Source organism: Calypte anna, chromosome 1 (genome assembly GCF_003957555.1).
Source record: "Calypte anna isolate BGI_N300 chromosome 1, bCalAnn1_v1.p, whole genome shotgun sequence".
Taxonomy (NCBI): Eukaryota; Metazoa; Chordata; class Aves; order Apodiformes; family Trochilidae; genus Calypte; species Calypte anna.
In genome coordinates, this window is record NC_044244.1 from 114,427,220 (window position 1) to 114,443,821 (window position 16,602).

General features: G+C 42.6%; 1 protein-coding gene across 1 annotated transcript in view; it reads right to left on the reverse strand.

Annotated features, from left to right (window-relative positions):
• Positions 1 to 16,602, reverse strand: part of TSPAN7 (tetraspanin 7) — a 98,947-nt gene that overhangs the window by 81,950 nt on the left and 395 nt on the right. The window lies entirely within an intron of this gene.

Sequence of the window (16,602 nt, forward strand, 5' to 3'; positions counted from 1 at the left end):
GGCACAAAGAAGGCTTTAATTGACTTTGAGATCACTTTAATACCAGATGAGGCAAGAGTTGCTTTAAATGGAGGGAATATAGTTTCCAAAATAAGAAGTCTTGTGTTAATTTGTCAAGAGACTCCAGATGTACCTCTTCATTTCTTGAATGACCAGAAAAGCTTCTAAGTGAGCCTGTGCAGAATTTGGCTTTACTCTAGACTTAAGCAAATGTGTGTTCATGGGGTAGGGGGAGATGAGGAATTTTCAGTACCTTACTTAGTGTGCTCTTCTCTCCCAGGGCAATTCAGAGGGAGTTCTTATGGCTCTTTCATAACACATTGCCAGCCTTTTCTGATTATGTTCAATAGACAGATGCCAAGACAGCAGGAACTACTGTCATTGCAGTAATGCAACACCAGGAAAGTTCAACTTTCATTAGCCAAGTTGGAAGATAAATGCTTCCAGCCCAGGCTGAGGAGGAGACTTGCTCAGCTGCTTAGGGATAAAGTCTCAACCTGACAAGATCACCTCAGGTCATCTTTTGCATCATTCTCTGTGCACTTGTAATGTGTTTTGTCTCCTATGAATTATTATCCCACTGTTGAGAAAAGAAGTCAGAAGATTACATCATACCATGGTTGACATAAGTTCTAGTTACCTTATATGAAGCAAGAACTGCTTAGCCTCTGTTCATCCAAGGGGAAGAAAAAAGGATTTAAGTTTAAAGCTGTGGCAGGGGAAGATCTGAATGAAAAATTATCTTCTAAAGTGGATTTGAATGGGAAACTCCTAGGACAAAAAAAAATTAAAATAATTCACTAGGTGAAGATTTTCCCATGTCTGGAAGGGTATTTTTCAGTAAGAAGTTTCTCCAATTTTTATTTATGTGAAAAAGGAGTTTCCTGCTTCCCATAAATATCTTTTCTCAGTATCAAGAGAATACATATTAATATGTACCCCAAGAGCTGGATGGACTGCCTGATCTGCCAGATCACAATCACACAGCCACATTTAGGCTCTCTTGGCCTTTGCCTCCTGATACCTTGACAAACACACAAAGCAAAGATGTCATTTCAGTGGCTGTGGCTAAGCCTTAACCACCTGAGCAGGATCAAAGATTTACCTCCACAGACTCTGTTCAAGATCACAGAATCACAGAAAGTTAGGGGTTGGAAGGGACCTCAAGAGATCATTGAGTCCAACCCACCTTGCCAGAGCAGGGTCACCTACAGGAGGTCACACAGGAACACATCCAGGTGGGCTCTGAATGTCTCCAGAGAAGGAGACTCTACAGCCTCACTCGGCAGTCACTCTTAGGGTGAAAAATCTTTTTCTTTTGTTTACATGGAACCTCCTATGTCCCAACTTGCATCCCTTACCCCTGCCATCTTTGTGGATCTGTGCTGGACTCTTTCAATCAGTTCCCTGTCCTTCAGGGTTAGGGTTAGGGTCCCTGAGGAACCCAGAACTGGACACAATATTCTAGATGTGGCTTCACCAGGGCAGAGTAGAGGGGGAGAAGAACTTCTCTCAACCTATTAACCACCCCACTTCTGATGCACCTCAGGATGCCATTGGCCTTCTTGGCCACCAGGGCACATTGCTGGCTCATGGTCATCCTTCCATCCACCAGCACCCCCAGGTCCCTTTCCCCTGTGCTGCTCTCCAACAGCTCAGTCTCCAACCTGTACTGGTACCTGGGGTTGTTCTTTCACAGATACAAGACTACACTTGTCCCTAAGATCACAGCTTTCTTCATCCATGTTTTTTTTTCCCTGCTGCCTTAGAGATGTGCCTACTGCTACAGATGAAAAACCAAGCTGCAGGTGATGTATAGGATGCTGCTAGCTCAGCGTAAGAGACAGTCCCAGAACAGAAGCTCTGCAAGGCTTTTTTGACACAACCTCCTCTCCTCTTCATCTTTTTGTCCATCACAGTACCTATGTATTTTAGTGCGGGAGTAAAGCTAGGGGAAAGAAAAATGGTCCCAAACACCTGTGACTGATTTTTGGGGGGTTTAACTCCTTCAGTTTTGTGTTAGCTACTGTATTTCAAGGCCAACCTGTGGCAGCACATGCAAAGACGCAGGGTTACATAATGGAACTGGCTGCTCTCTTCTGTATGCTTTCTCACACACCTTTTGATTACAGGATAAGCCAAAAAAAAAAAATAGAAAAAACCTAACAAAACAAACAAACAAACGAACAAAAAACCCAAAACAAAAACAAAAAACCTAAAAAACAAAACAAAACAAAAAACCCAGGAAGAAACCAGCAAGTACAGCAATTTTATCTAAGAAGGGGTATAATTTCAGTATTCATGATAGAGCCCAACATGAACCACATTGATATTTAGATATGCCAAGACTTGGAATAAAGAATACCAAAATCAGATTTTCAGAATTCCAGTGCCAGCTGTGCTCCCTCCTGGGAAACATTCATGATGCAATCCAAAACACAAATGTAGATAACGCTGGCTCCTGCCCCTATGATCCTTCTTGTACTATCTATCACGGGCCATCTGTTACTGCTTAGCAGGCAACCTCACTGGATGCTAGATTGGTACTACTTGCATGAAAAGGATGAAATAAACTGCCAGCAAAAATGCCATTAATAAGTTTTTCCTAAGAAACTCATAATTTACTATTTGAAAGCTGTAATTTAAAATGCACCAAATACGGTGATAAAAGCCACCAAAGCATGAACTAAGGCATAGATGAATCTCTGTCTCTACATGATACCATATGGAGAAGTGGGAAACATTGATCACACTGTAGTTTACCTGAAAAGTTTCTTTTTAGACATCAAGGTCCAGGAATACCGGAGCAATTAATGAGCTTTTTCTCATAACTTTTTTGCTGAGTTGCTGCTGAGCCCTTTCCCTTCTTGCTAACCAGATCATACAAGAGGATAAGAACAAAACAGTGACTGCCTGCCTCACTTCTTTAAGCAGGGCCACAATGGGGCATGGGAGATGGCAAAGACCTACAGAACAAGCTATAGAATGGGCTCCAAGCCTGAACAAAGTCTCTTCTTCTTGAAGAAGCCCCTCAAATTAAGTGCTTCTTCTCAGCCATAAGTGAATTGAAACACTCATCCTCACAACCTGTATTAGCCTTAAACAGTAGATTGGGAAGCCCGCTCTGTCTTTCCCAGCACAATTTGGATCCAAGCAGGAGGTGCTAATGTACTTTCCCTTTCTCCTCGGAGCTGCCATTCCCACCTGGACTGTACTTCATAGCTTTTTGATTTAAATTTAGCAGAGAAAAGTGCTAATAAATAAGTCTTCAAAGCTGTCAATTCATGAGTAAATTTAAGATAAATCCTTCTTTAGCCAAGAAGTCAGTCCAATTCCTAGGACCAGTTGAGTCTCACTCAAAATATCTGGTAGAATCCACAAATCACCAAATTCTGCATACTGGTCTTTAGCCAGAGCTCCATGTTAGCAAAACCCTTCTCTGTGTCTTCATGTCCACAGCAAAGTAAACAAACTAGGCTTGTTCTGGTGGAAAACATTTAACCTTGATCCTGGTTGCCACACTTGGTACATACCACAGAGATAACAGATCACTGACACTTGGCACAAAGAGGATGAGAACATTCTTAAGCAGGCACACTGAGTTTTCTTCCCTCAAGCTAAGTATGGCAACATACCTTGAAAGCCAAAGGATCTTTCAAAAGAGAGGTGGATACCCACATACAGAAATGCACACTTACTTCCTTGAAGGAAAACCACCCCCGCTGTGGCTTGAATGAGGGGAAATCACCTTTTCCCCAGAAAAGGGCTTGTGTGATTCATGCAGTCAGGAAAAGTTGCCAGGATCATGTCCAGCTTCCCAGTGGAAGCCCGCTCACAAGGAGACCTGCTGGCTCTCCCAACATACTGGGCAACCTGAAATTCCTTTTCCAGTGCATTTTGTATAGAACTTCAGAACATAGAAGCATGACAGAATGCCAATTTCATAGTTCAGATGCAGCTACTCCATCCAACCGTCTCTTTCCACAAGCAGCATTCATTTGACTTCTCAGAAATATTCCCATACTCTACAAGCTAATTTAACAGCAGGCAAAATGCAATTTTTATTTCAGCTTGCTATTCCTGCAACTGAAATAAGATGTCAAAATGAGTGCTAAAATGTAACCATTATTCCAGCCAGGTACTTCAAACAACTGATTCACAGCTGTGCCAAATTTGACCAAACTGTTCCTCAGACATCTTGCTTGACTTGTGCCAGTGTCTTGTCTACAGCATGGCCATGCCAATTATTATGTTTTGAGGACTACCACTGAAAAATAAACCCAAATATTTAGTTTACCTGTCATCACACAATGCTTCTTAAGAGGAACAGTATTTGAAGAAGAGAGAAAACATAATACACAACTGTCAGTGCTATAAAAAAGCTCAGCTTATCTACATACAGGCAGCAGCCAAGGCTTCATTTTTGTGTGTGTATTTAATCCAAACAACATGCACCCTGCCATGCTCTCTGATGCTGGCCATAATACTCAGCATTTATCTATCCACCAGCTGACTCTCATGTGATCTCACAGTTCAGTGTCTGATCAACACATCTACAGATCAAATATTTTGCATTCTTTAGTTTAGGCTTTGTTTTTATGGAATTACTAAATTCTATATGCAATTCCACCTGTTTTGGGGTCTACCTAAGCTTCCGTGGAAACACCACGCTGGAGGACTAATGTGACATGATATTGTGATGAAAAATCAAAGGCCAACCAAAGCAAGTCTAGAGACAGGAGGCAGAACTTAACACATCCCCTGTCTTGATAGAGGATGGAAAAAAAGCTTTATTCTGCTGAGATATCCAGCACCACAACGAGTGATAAGCCTGCCCAATTCCAACTCTGTGGGGACTCTGTGGGATGCAAGCCAGAATAACCTTTTTTCACCAAACCTGAACATTAACACACGTGAGTTTCAGAAACAATCTGACTGCATAGATCAGTCCGGTCATATATGGTTCCCACTGATTTTAAACAGAGCAAGATGACTTCACAAGATACTTTGTACATTTCATACCAACAAAGCCCACACGTACATTAAATCACCTTGGTTCATTTAATTCTTCTTACCAGCATTACACTAATATATGACATAGAGAAAATGTTTTCAGAAGGGAGATGTTCCTCAAATTCTGTGTTCAGTTTTGGGCCCCTCATTACAAGAAGGACATTGAAAGGATGGAGCATGTCCAGAGAAGAGCAACAAAGATGGTGAAAGGTCGGGAGCACAAGTCTTATAAGAAGCAGCTAAGGGAACTGGGGTTGTTTATTCTGGAGAAGAAGAGGCTGAGGGGAGACCTCCTTCTCACTGTCTACAACTGCCTGAAAGGAGGCTGCAGCAAGGTGGTGGTCAGTCTTGTCTCCTTACTAACAAGAGACAGAACCTGAGGATGTGGTCTTAAACTGTGCCAAAGCAGGTTTAGATTGGCTATTAGGAAAGAATTATACATAGAAAAGGTTGTCAGGCACTGGAACAGACTGCTCAGGGAAGTGGTTGAGTCACCATCCTGGAGATATTTAAAGGACACGTAGATGTGGTGGTTAGGGACATGGCTTAGTGGTGGACTTGGTAGAGCTGGATTAACAATTGGACTTGGTGATCTCAGAAGTCTTTTCCAACCTAAACGTTGATTCTATGTTACTCCCACACAGACTCAGGCTTGGGTGCAGAACTGATTGGCTGGTGAGTGACACGAGAAGAAAAACTGGTTAACCATCTGCTTCTCACTGATGAGGTTGCTCTTATTTTTATATCATTATTAGTTTGATTGATTGATTGATTGATTGATTGCCTAAGAGAAAAGATTTAGCATGAAATTCTTCTTGATATCCTTCAGGTTTACAGGTCTGCCATCTTACGCATTTTACATATTCGATGGTGCTGGAAAAAATAGGAAGTTATTTTCGTCTATTGCTTGGCATGAAACTTCAAAGCCAAGCACTTTATGAAATTAAAGGAATAAATTAAATGGTTATGGCTCAGTTATATTCTTGATTTGAGGATTGCACTACTCAAGGAAACAGCCCTATGCCTTGCTTTAATACTGGCTATTCTTAAGGGTACAGGGATTAATCCTGTCTGGTCCCTTGGCAATCTGAGGTCAGCGAGCAAGGGGGAAAGAACACTTTGAATCTGATACTTCTGTTAAAAAATAGCTATGGTGCAGCATGTTCAGGTTTCTGTACAACAGGGACAGTGTCTGTCTGGTGCTAAAGAGCACTCGTTTCCCTGCTTAAGTACTACATGTATATCATGCCAGCTCACAAAAACTGAGGTGACTTTTCCATATAATTTTGAACAATTTCACTAGCTGAAAATTCTCTCTCCCACAGATGTACCTATTTTAAGTACAACCACCTTTCACGTCAGAAAGCAAATAGCTGTTGCTTACAAAACACAAAACGCCTGCAAGTGGGAGGTTTTATTTTTGTTGCTGGTTTCATTTTAAAGCAACGCAACTGCAGGATGAAATAGTCATCAGTTTATTACCACACTGGCTGGTCCAGCACATCTCCTGCAGCTTGTAATTTCACAGGAGAGGGAGCACACTGAGGCAGCTCCACACACACACCCCCATCCCATGGCAGACCCCAACAGAGCTTCTGCTCCAGCTGGGCAGATGCTGGCTGACTCCCAGCTGTGGCAGTGACCACCTCGATGGGGCAAGAACCCGTGGTCCTGCCTTGCATGCCTCTATGGTGAGTGTGCCAGTAAACACAGCCAAAGGTGGGTGAGCTCAGTGCCATGCAGAGGGATGGAGGGTACTGAGCAGCCTCTTCCATGCTGGAAGAATGCTGAGAGAAAGCATCACTTTGAAGCAGGGAGGGCAAAGATTTAAAAAGGAGTATTTTTCTGCAAGAAAGTATTTGCCTACAAGGCCATGAGCAAAAACAATACCTGCCCCATCCTGACAGCAAGAGTTTTGTACAAATACTGGAAGCTGCTCAAAGATCCCCCCATACTCAGTAGATACAGCAAGGTCTTGCCTGTATGCTTCCCCAGTCTTACCTCCCATAACAAAAATAAACCCATGATGCTGTCCCCACAAACTATATTTTTTTTCTTTTTGAAAGGTGTGACCTGTTCACAAATCATGATCCAGTCCCTTTGCATGATCACTTGCTTTATGAAAATAGGCAGCAAGGAATACACTGGGGCTTGGCTTGTATGTTTCAAGAAATAATACTGAAATACCCCTGATGGCCACCTTCCCTACATCTTGAGGTCCTGAGGTCCTGATTCTTTCTCCAGTTTTGAAATTGCACTCACATGAAAAAAAATAACCCTAAAGTCTGCAGGTAATGCCCAGATTGTCTGCAAATTATTCTGTGACAGGAGAGATTATTTTAACCTTCTAGGTAATTTGATCTATGGAATTTAACTCCACGTTTTTTCCTGAAGTATACTGGAAAGAGAAACTTAGTCCCAGATAATATGCACACTGATCTCAACATTAGCTACCAGCTGCAAATTGGATCTGTTTCCACTGACTCAAAGACACAGCTATACAAAAAAGCAGCTCTGACGTAGTTACCAGTGACCTGTAAACCAAGAGAAAAGCTAAAAAAAAATAAATCTCTCTAAACACTCAATAATATCAGCTGCTGGTTCCCTATAAGACATTATTTTACAGGTGAACTGAATCATGCTCTGTCTGCAATCAGTGCACACCACAGAGCATGAAGCCCTATATCCAGCACAGGGCAGCTGCACCAGTAAATATGATCCTAGCAATGAGAGGCAGCCACCAGGGAGAACATCAAGGTACTGAACGTAGCCCCTTCTGTATTTCTGTTTCCTCTTTGTTTCCAAAGGGAAACATGCACTCAGTTCTGTTATATTTCCAAGCCTAATTAGAGACAGTTAGGTGTTAACTACTATTAATTGAACTGCATACAGGAGGTTTGAGTCTCCATCTTCAGTTAATACATACCTGAAAAGTGTAATCTCTTTTATCTTAACCTATTCTTGCAAGAATAAAAGCCACAATTTTCCTGAGAGATTTCTAGTGTTTTGCTTGTCTTTTGATGCAGTGGTGGCAACAGCAAGTTGTGATGAAAATGCCTTGTGCAGGAGACTATTAGGCAACACAACAGAAATCATAGGACCTTCCCCTATCCCCTTCACCAGAAGAAATGTGCAGCAATTTTCCATCTCAAGTAGCTTTTGGAATTGATCTGCAGGTGTTCCCATAAACTTTAAACAATGTCCTTCACATTTGCTTTGGTCAGGTCAGAGTAGAGCATTTCCAGAGCCCCAGGCGAGCTGCACACCGTCATGCACCTTTGTGTTATCTTCTGACATGGAAAAAAATCCCAGTCCAGGCATTTATCCTTGCAGGCATCATGGACTCACAGCCCCCAGGTTCCCCATCTCAGCTACCAACTTTCAGCTCTGGCTCCAAGCCCCAGATGCAACTTGGAAACAAACACACTTTACAGATCTTCAAAAGGGCAAGCCTTGGTTCTGCCTAATTGGACTGATTCAATCATGCTATGACACAACCCACGATGTCAATAGCTGGCCCCAGTTTCAAGTCCAGCTACAAAAAAGAACCTTGATAGTACTTTGATATATTCAGGAAATCCACAGTTCTTTGAAAGCTTTATTTTCTAGGATTTCCCAAATCACCAGCAGTTTCTATCCCTAAAAAGACTACCTGGATCAAAAATTTCAGGTTTTAATATAGCTCCCATTTATTTTTAGAAACATACAAAACGAGCACTTTTTCATATTTGGTTGCCAAAAATCACGCAAGGAATTCTCTAAACACGTTGAAGTTGTTGCCAAATGGAGGCCAACCCATCAGAAACCCCATCCAAATGATAAATCTTAAAAACTCACCAAAGTATTAAATCAGCACGGTCTAGCTGAAACTTCAATTGCAGGGAATGTACTTAGGTCCTTGGAATAAGAATTATTTCTTGTGTCCTGGGAGTGAGCCGCAAACATACTTCACTAATGGTATTCAGCACATTTTTTACTGTTCCCATGGACTATATTCTCTGAAGCAGTACCTGTCATCAGGTCAGGAACAAGATCCTGAAGAACTTGTTGGCTTTAGTGATAAATTCAATCCAGGGGCATCAGCAAGGCTGAGCTGCTCATTTCTTTTCAAAAGCATCGAGGGACTGTGTGATTATAAGGGTCAGAGGGAAATAACACAGGTTTCTCTTCCTAGGATGTTTACAAGGTTTCATCCTCTCTTCCTTCTCCACTGCATTGCATAAGCATGCCAACTTTTTCCTTATGTCTGCTTCCAAGATCCCAAGACTTTGCCACCACCTCATTTTCCACACCACCCTGTTCTACTAGAAAATAAACTCTTTGGAAAAAAAGACCTTCTCAAATAGAAAAAAAAAAAAATTCAGCCTGATCCACCCAAATCCTCATGCAGCCAAAACCAAACCCAACCTTTTCTCAAAGCTGACAGCAAATAACTCCCAGAAAGAAATTGTGACAAAACACTGTTTCAGTCTTCTACTCAGCACCGGCTGCTCTGCTGAGTCCTCCTGCCTTGTGATGCATCCAGGCTGGGCTCCAGGACAGGGTCACTGGGGGCACTGCTCAGGGACCAGCCACCACCTGAATTCATCACAGCAATTCAAGGAGATGAAGACAGCAAAGAGTGGAGTGGGAAAGGTGGCTGCTTGCTTTAAGGATTTTAGCCTTGTACCCAGAACGAGGCAGATGGAAAAAAAAAAAATATCTGGAAAACATTTTGCAAAACACTACATGGAAATTACAGCAAAATTAATATTAACAGAATAATTTCCATTCTGTTATTACAGCTCCTAAAAATTCTGTGGCCTACTCCCAGAGCTCAAAGAATCAGCTCAGCTATGAAACAATGATAATCCAGTAAGACACGAGCCTGATGAGTTTCAGAGTCCCTTTGGTAAAAGAGAAATTTAAATGCTTTCCTCTCATAAGCCAGAACTGTTATAAAGACAGAAAATATAAGCCATCTGCCATAAGATGGAAAGGGGCCTGCTCTACTGATCTAAAGATCTGTTCTCTGAGAGATGATTAAACGCTGATTAATAGTGATGACCCTAAAGAAATAACATTATGCAAATAAAAATGGCCTTACAGGAACTGTCATCTGCCTTCTTAGAGTCAAATCTGAAGTTTTGTATTTCATTCTAAAGATTCAGTCACCCAGGTCTGCAAGACGATGAGGTCAACAGGATTTTCACCTGCCAATTTAGCGGATGCAGAACAGGCTCAGTGCGACAGGAACACCAGCACCTCTGTAATGAGTATCATCAGATTGAAAAAGCACCTGAAAGACTTAAGGAGTTTCTGCAAGCTCAAATGCATAAAGAGCCTTTTTAGATATCCATCTATTAGCTCATTGGCACATATATTTGTAGGACAGTTGCAATGATCGAAGAAGCAATGATAAAACTACAGAGATGCAGACAGTACTAGGTAACCCAATTTACTTCTCTCACAGCACAGGGAATTGATAAACAGTCTCATAATCAGAGACAGAACCAGATTCTTTGAACCATTTTAAATTCCCTTGGTTTACTTATGATAATTGTCTCCATTTCCTTGACAAGCAAGCAAGGCTGGTATGAACCAGCATGCAAGAAAAAGGACTCTACTGCCTTTTTTACAGAAAAGACCTCCCCAGCTCCCTTTCCTAGAACTTGCATTTAGACTGTTTAGGCCATAAAACACATTGTTTAGAGAAGGTGTGAACACTAAACACCAAAGCATTTACTACACACCCAGCCGTACTCCAGCACACCCCTACCCCATCACCTGTGAAAGAGCAAGGACTTCTGCCAACACTTATGACTACATCCCACTCAACTATAACTGAAACACTTCAAGTTACCCACTGTGGCTCTTTGCCAGCCCACACTGACCTGTTAATGTGAAACAGATACCATACACAAACTAGAGAACTGTCCCGATACAAACTCCAAGGTCAAGGTGTAGCAGGTACCCCATCAAGACGTAAGCATAGGAACAGCCAGAAAAAAGGAGCATTTAACCAACAGTGAGGTCAATTACTACTTTAAACAAGGTGTGAAGTGCTAATTTGTACCATCCACACACAACACTCAGAACATGGATGGGCATCATCAATGCCCATTCAATGCCACACCAACTTGCCAACACCTCTGCTCCAAAATACTCAAGCTAAATACCATCAAAAACCCCAATTCGCTGCCGAGAAGGAGAACAGAGTGAGATCCTCCTGGTGTCTTAAGGCACAACTGATGCCACACGGCAGCTTTCCACTGCCCCTGCCTCTCTTCCCAGCAGTCCTGACAGAATAGCTCCAGCCAAGCCAGGTTAAGTACTCCAACAAGGAACTTAGAAAGCTGACTCTGGAGGTATGTTGTTAAACACTATCTATCCCTTTGTTTTTTAAAATCCAGTTATTTATTTAGCCACCAGAATTCACCTTGGGCTACACTCAAAAGAAAACACCACTATCTTTAATCTTTCATGTGTGTCATTATGAGAACAGACCAGGAAACAACTGACTTAAGGAGGCAACTGCATGAGGTTGGTGCCTGAAAAATGAAGCACCTAAAATCCATCACAGTGAGGCTGCTGTGCATTTTTGAGGGTGTAATTTTTCTGGATTTTGGGTAACTGTGTACAAATAATAAAATTTCTTTCTAAAAAACGGCAGTGATGACATTGCAGACAATGGACTACCATAAGATTGAGCAGTCTAAGCCATGTGGGAAAGTTAAAACATTTCCCAAAAATATCTTTAAACTGTGTGCTAGCAGACATTTTAAAAATTAAAAGGAAAAAAAAACAACATGGTAAGAGATGAGAGACCAGACATCTGCAGAAATCAATGCAGAAGCACTGGAAATAAGTTCTGGGGAGAAAAACAGCAATTTCAGCAACCCAGCTGGACATTCAGAGCCAAGATGAATAATGCCCTAGTAACTCAAAAGGAACACGCAAATTTAATCCTATATTATAATGTATGGCTCAAATGGCTACATTTGAAGATGTCATCAGTTCAGCCATAAATCTGGGTTACAGAGCTGGCCATCCCCCTTGCTCTTTGTCTTGGGCATTTCCCAGAAAACACTTTTGTGAACTCCCCAAATGGTAGACAAATCTCACCTGGGCTGTACTGCTATGGCATAAGGACCAGAAGCCACCACTGCAGTCCCACCCAACCCCTCTCCTCATCTCCCCCCAACCCAACATCCTTTTCAGGGAAGCCTGGGAGAAAAGGGAGATGATGGGGCTGCTTCTCCAAAGCAGACACTGTCTGTCTATCCCTGCATGCCTGGTCCTTCACGAAGGCATCTTCTGACCACCTCAGCCCTCCACACTGGTGACACTGCATTCCCACAGCCACCAGCAGAACTGGCTAAAAGAAGATAAATGATGTGAAAAAACCCAATTTCAAACAACCTTAGAATCACGGCACTGGCTCTGCCCTCACACCCAAGTAACATTTACCTGTCCCAGCTGTCCCAGTACATTTTGATGTCCCCTGCCACCTGCTAGCCTCTGAGGGGTTGTACCAGGGTGCACAGTTCCATTTTCTATGTGACAAATACTTGGAAAAACCAAACTACTACTGTTGCCAATAAGTATCTTAGTTCTGGTTTTATCACATAACAAAAGATAAGATTAGTTCTAAGAACCTAATTTAGTATCCAAAGCAGATGTCTTGGTCCAAAGATGCTGTTCAGATCCATGAACCACCTTGGAAAAATATCTGAATGGAAGCTCAATTTATATGCTTTTATTACATTAATTCACAGCAAGAAACCCCCAAACCAGACGGACAGTACACACAAAGCACTCAATCAAGTGCCAAGTGTCTCACAGTGCCTAAAATCAGCAGCTAATCACTTTGCTATTGTGCCTGTTTCAGGCAACAAGCCTTCCATCATCATGGAAGATGAAACCCATTTTCTGCAATCCTATATCTTTAAGGAGCAGTGCATAGACCCTTAAAGCTCTCTCCCAAAACGCATTCAGGCAAGCTGTTAATTTGATAACAAAATATTTTTCAAAGCCTAGAATGAAATATTAAATATACATACATTTTAAGGAATAAGATCACCTAAGAACTGGGCAAGTATTAGGTACTGAGGGGTGCTCAAATGTTTCAAACCCCTATAAAAAATCCACTTTGAATTCTAATCCAAAATTCATCTTCCCCTAAAAACAAGACAGGTTACAGCTCTGATTTCTATGTAAGCAATTTATGATATCCAAAAGGAAAAAAAAATAAAAATAGCTAACAGCCAAGCAGTGCTTTTATTGCCTGTTTTTAATCTTCTAGTTCCGAACGAGATGCATTCAACACAGAATTCTGATTAGGAAAAAAATAGCTGATGAATTTTTTATTACCATGCCCCTTAAGGACCAAACATGGTAACCCTAGGCATTTAATATGTACTATGAATAACAATACACACGAGCACATAAAAAGCTTGTTACCTCTGTTTATGGAATTTTTTTATCATGTTGATACATTTAAGGAAAAAAGTTGGGAAGCAGAGGGAGGAGAGGAGAGGAAGCTACCAAAATAAAAAATGCCATTAAGTAAGACCTATCTGGAAAGGAACTAGCTACGCAGTATAAAATTTGGATGAACCGTGTCTCTTCATTACCACCCTGCAGCTCCCATGTAGTCAGTGGAGCCTCATTTAGTGCTTATACTAAAATCCTTCATCTGCGTATGTCTCACCCATTGATACAAATGCGTTCATACTTAACTGAGAAATAATCTGAGAAATAATCATTCATGATTGGAATGTTCTACGCAGATAGATTTTTTTTTTCTTTTTTACAAATAATGTAAACACTGGGAAGTCTTTCTGGAGGTTTCAGAACAGCTCAAAGGATTCAAAGAACCATCTTCTCTCCCTGTTCTCTCACATCACAATCCATTACCACTTGGCCAGATAACTAAAGGGTTTCTATCACATACCTCCCCATCACTGGACTACTTTCCTCCCTGTGTTATACTGCATCTCCATCCCTGCAGCTAGAAAAAAAGGTACAAACTGCAGCTAAGCAACACAGGGCTTTCTCCTTCAGAAATCAGAGTGCAACCTCTCAAAAAAATGTGGGGAAGACAGAATAAAATTCTACAAACCAGCCATTTGTGGTACTGGCATGGTTTCCTTCTGGTATTTAGGTAAGTCACAAGCAATATATTTTAAAAATAATTACTCCTATTGAATACTTTCCATATTTTCAGCTCTGAGAATTTGCAAGGACTGAATAGGAGCTACACTGACAGAAACCAGAAGCTTGAGAGAGTATACAGAGCATCCCAGAAAATAACTGAGGGGACTTGAGACAACTCCACTCATCCCTCATCTCTCAAATTTGCCTGTATAAAGAAAATGAGGGTAAAGCCAGAACACACCATCTTTCTTCTATATGTAGTCTTGCTCCAATTTCTACTAAATGGACTGATTCAAAGCCCAGAAAAGGGCAAAAAATGTGAATTAGCTTTGGCTCTGTGCTAAAAGGAAAGAAAAAAAAACCTGATGAAAACTTAGGGTCTTCTGTCACTTACTTCAAACCTTTACCAAGCCCTTTGTTATATTCTCCCATTGAGATCTGCCTAGGTTTCCCTAGGTTGGCGTACTGGGAAACCAGATGCAACTGCAAGCATGACAGAAAAGAAATTTTTAAGCTCATGACTGCAGGATTCTGTCTCCAATGACTTATTTTCTTCCTCCCTGTCCAGGCTCAAGGAATAGGACAAAAAAGACAAACACCTGAACAGCTGTCAGGTGTGAGGTAGCTGTAAGAACCACATTAATGAGCCGTGCCCTTGGAGTAAACTGGGACACCCGGGAGCCTGACAGACAGTTCAGAGGAAAAGAATTTGAACTATAGCATCCCACCAGCACAGATGCACTGCTGAAGCCCAAACCAGAACTCAGCTGTGTTATTTACCCTACAAGATCCCAGCTGTCAACCTGGCCTGGCATCACGGCAGCCTACAGCACAAATGCCCTTAGCCAGCTGCTTGGCTCAGAGTACAATTCTCCCTTTTTTAATGAGATTAGCTTTCATGAAATGTGCCAGGTCAACAGGCATGCCAATTGAAGTCCTCTGTTTATTCAGGCGACAGCGGTTACTTTTAAAAAGATGTGATTTGAAAAAATACCAGGAATTCACCAGAGCTCCTGCAGTTTGCTCATTAATCACAGGAAGAAGAGGGGTTTCTTCTAGATCCATTGAGAATAGAGCATTGAAAAGGATGAATCCTTCAACTGTGGCAAGTGTATAAACTTAGCAACCTACCTCCTTAAGACTAGTGTGAAGGATCTACTTGCCAACAACAAAAAAAAACCCCATCAGATGATTCCAGCTTCCTATCCGTTTTAGCCACCAGACGCACTTGCTGTGGCTACCACCAAAACTGTTAAAAAAGGAGGGGGTATATTCAGTGCTGAAGGTGGGGGGGGGGGGTCAGTAATGCAGAGGTACTGCTGTAAATATGGACTAGCAAAATGACTTCATTATTTTTTGGTTTCTTAAATAAAAAAACCTACGATGCTAAAATTGAAACAGGAAGTCTTACATTTGCTATAAAGATATAAAACATGTTTGCGTGAATAAGGAGTTTAGAATTCTGCATTTTAAGTAGAATGGTGAAAATCTGAGTTTCACAGGCACTTCTCACAGCACAAAGCTATCAAGACGGTAAACATACAGTCAGCTAGGAATTAACAAATTCGCTTCGGTGTATTGTACCAGATTACAGTCGCTGCCAGTGCACAGGGGAGCCATTATCAAATGTTGTCACCACGTACATTAAAAGGTCTTCAACCTACAGATCGCCACCTCAACGCGATGCTCCCGTCAGGGATCTGCTGAGTAACAACAGGCCAGGACGCTGCGGAAACCCTTCAGCCCCCGGGGTCGCCTAAAAAACCTGGCTCCCCCCAAGTCAATCGCTGCAACTCAATTAATGTATCTGGGTCAGAAAAATGGTTTACGGGAGCCTGAGCCAGGGTTACGAAACGCTGCGCGGCCGATATAGCGGGTGGGGGTCGGTGCGCCCAGGTAAGAGCACCTTGGGGGGGGGGGGGAGGGATGGGGTGAGGGGTGGTCTCGGGCAGCGGGCACGGAGACGGCACCCGGCCGGGCCCCGCGGCAGGACGGGGATGCGTCAGGCAGCGGGGCCGCCTTGCAGCCCCCCCTCAGCGGTCCAGCCGATCAGGGAGGGGAGGGGGGCGGTCATGGCTGCAGCCGGCGAGACCCCCGCAACTTTTCCCCGTGGGAGCAAGAAAAGGAAAAAAAAAAAATTTAAAAAAAATTATATAGGTGTGTGCGTGTATATGTGTGTATATACGTGTGTGAGCTCATATGTATATATATATGTGTATATATATATATATGCGTGCACATATCTATTCCGGCATCCAGAGAGCCATGTCCCCCCACGGCACACCGGTGACATCCCCGCGGAGCCGCGCTCCCCAGACCCCGCAGCCCGCAGGCGGCCGTCACCGGCCCGGTCGCCCACCCCTCGCCCCCCGCCCTGGGCAGGAGATGGGGGTCTGCGGCAGCCGAAGAGGTGTCGGACCCTGCCCGGTGGTGGGTGAGCGCCCGCTTCGC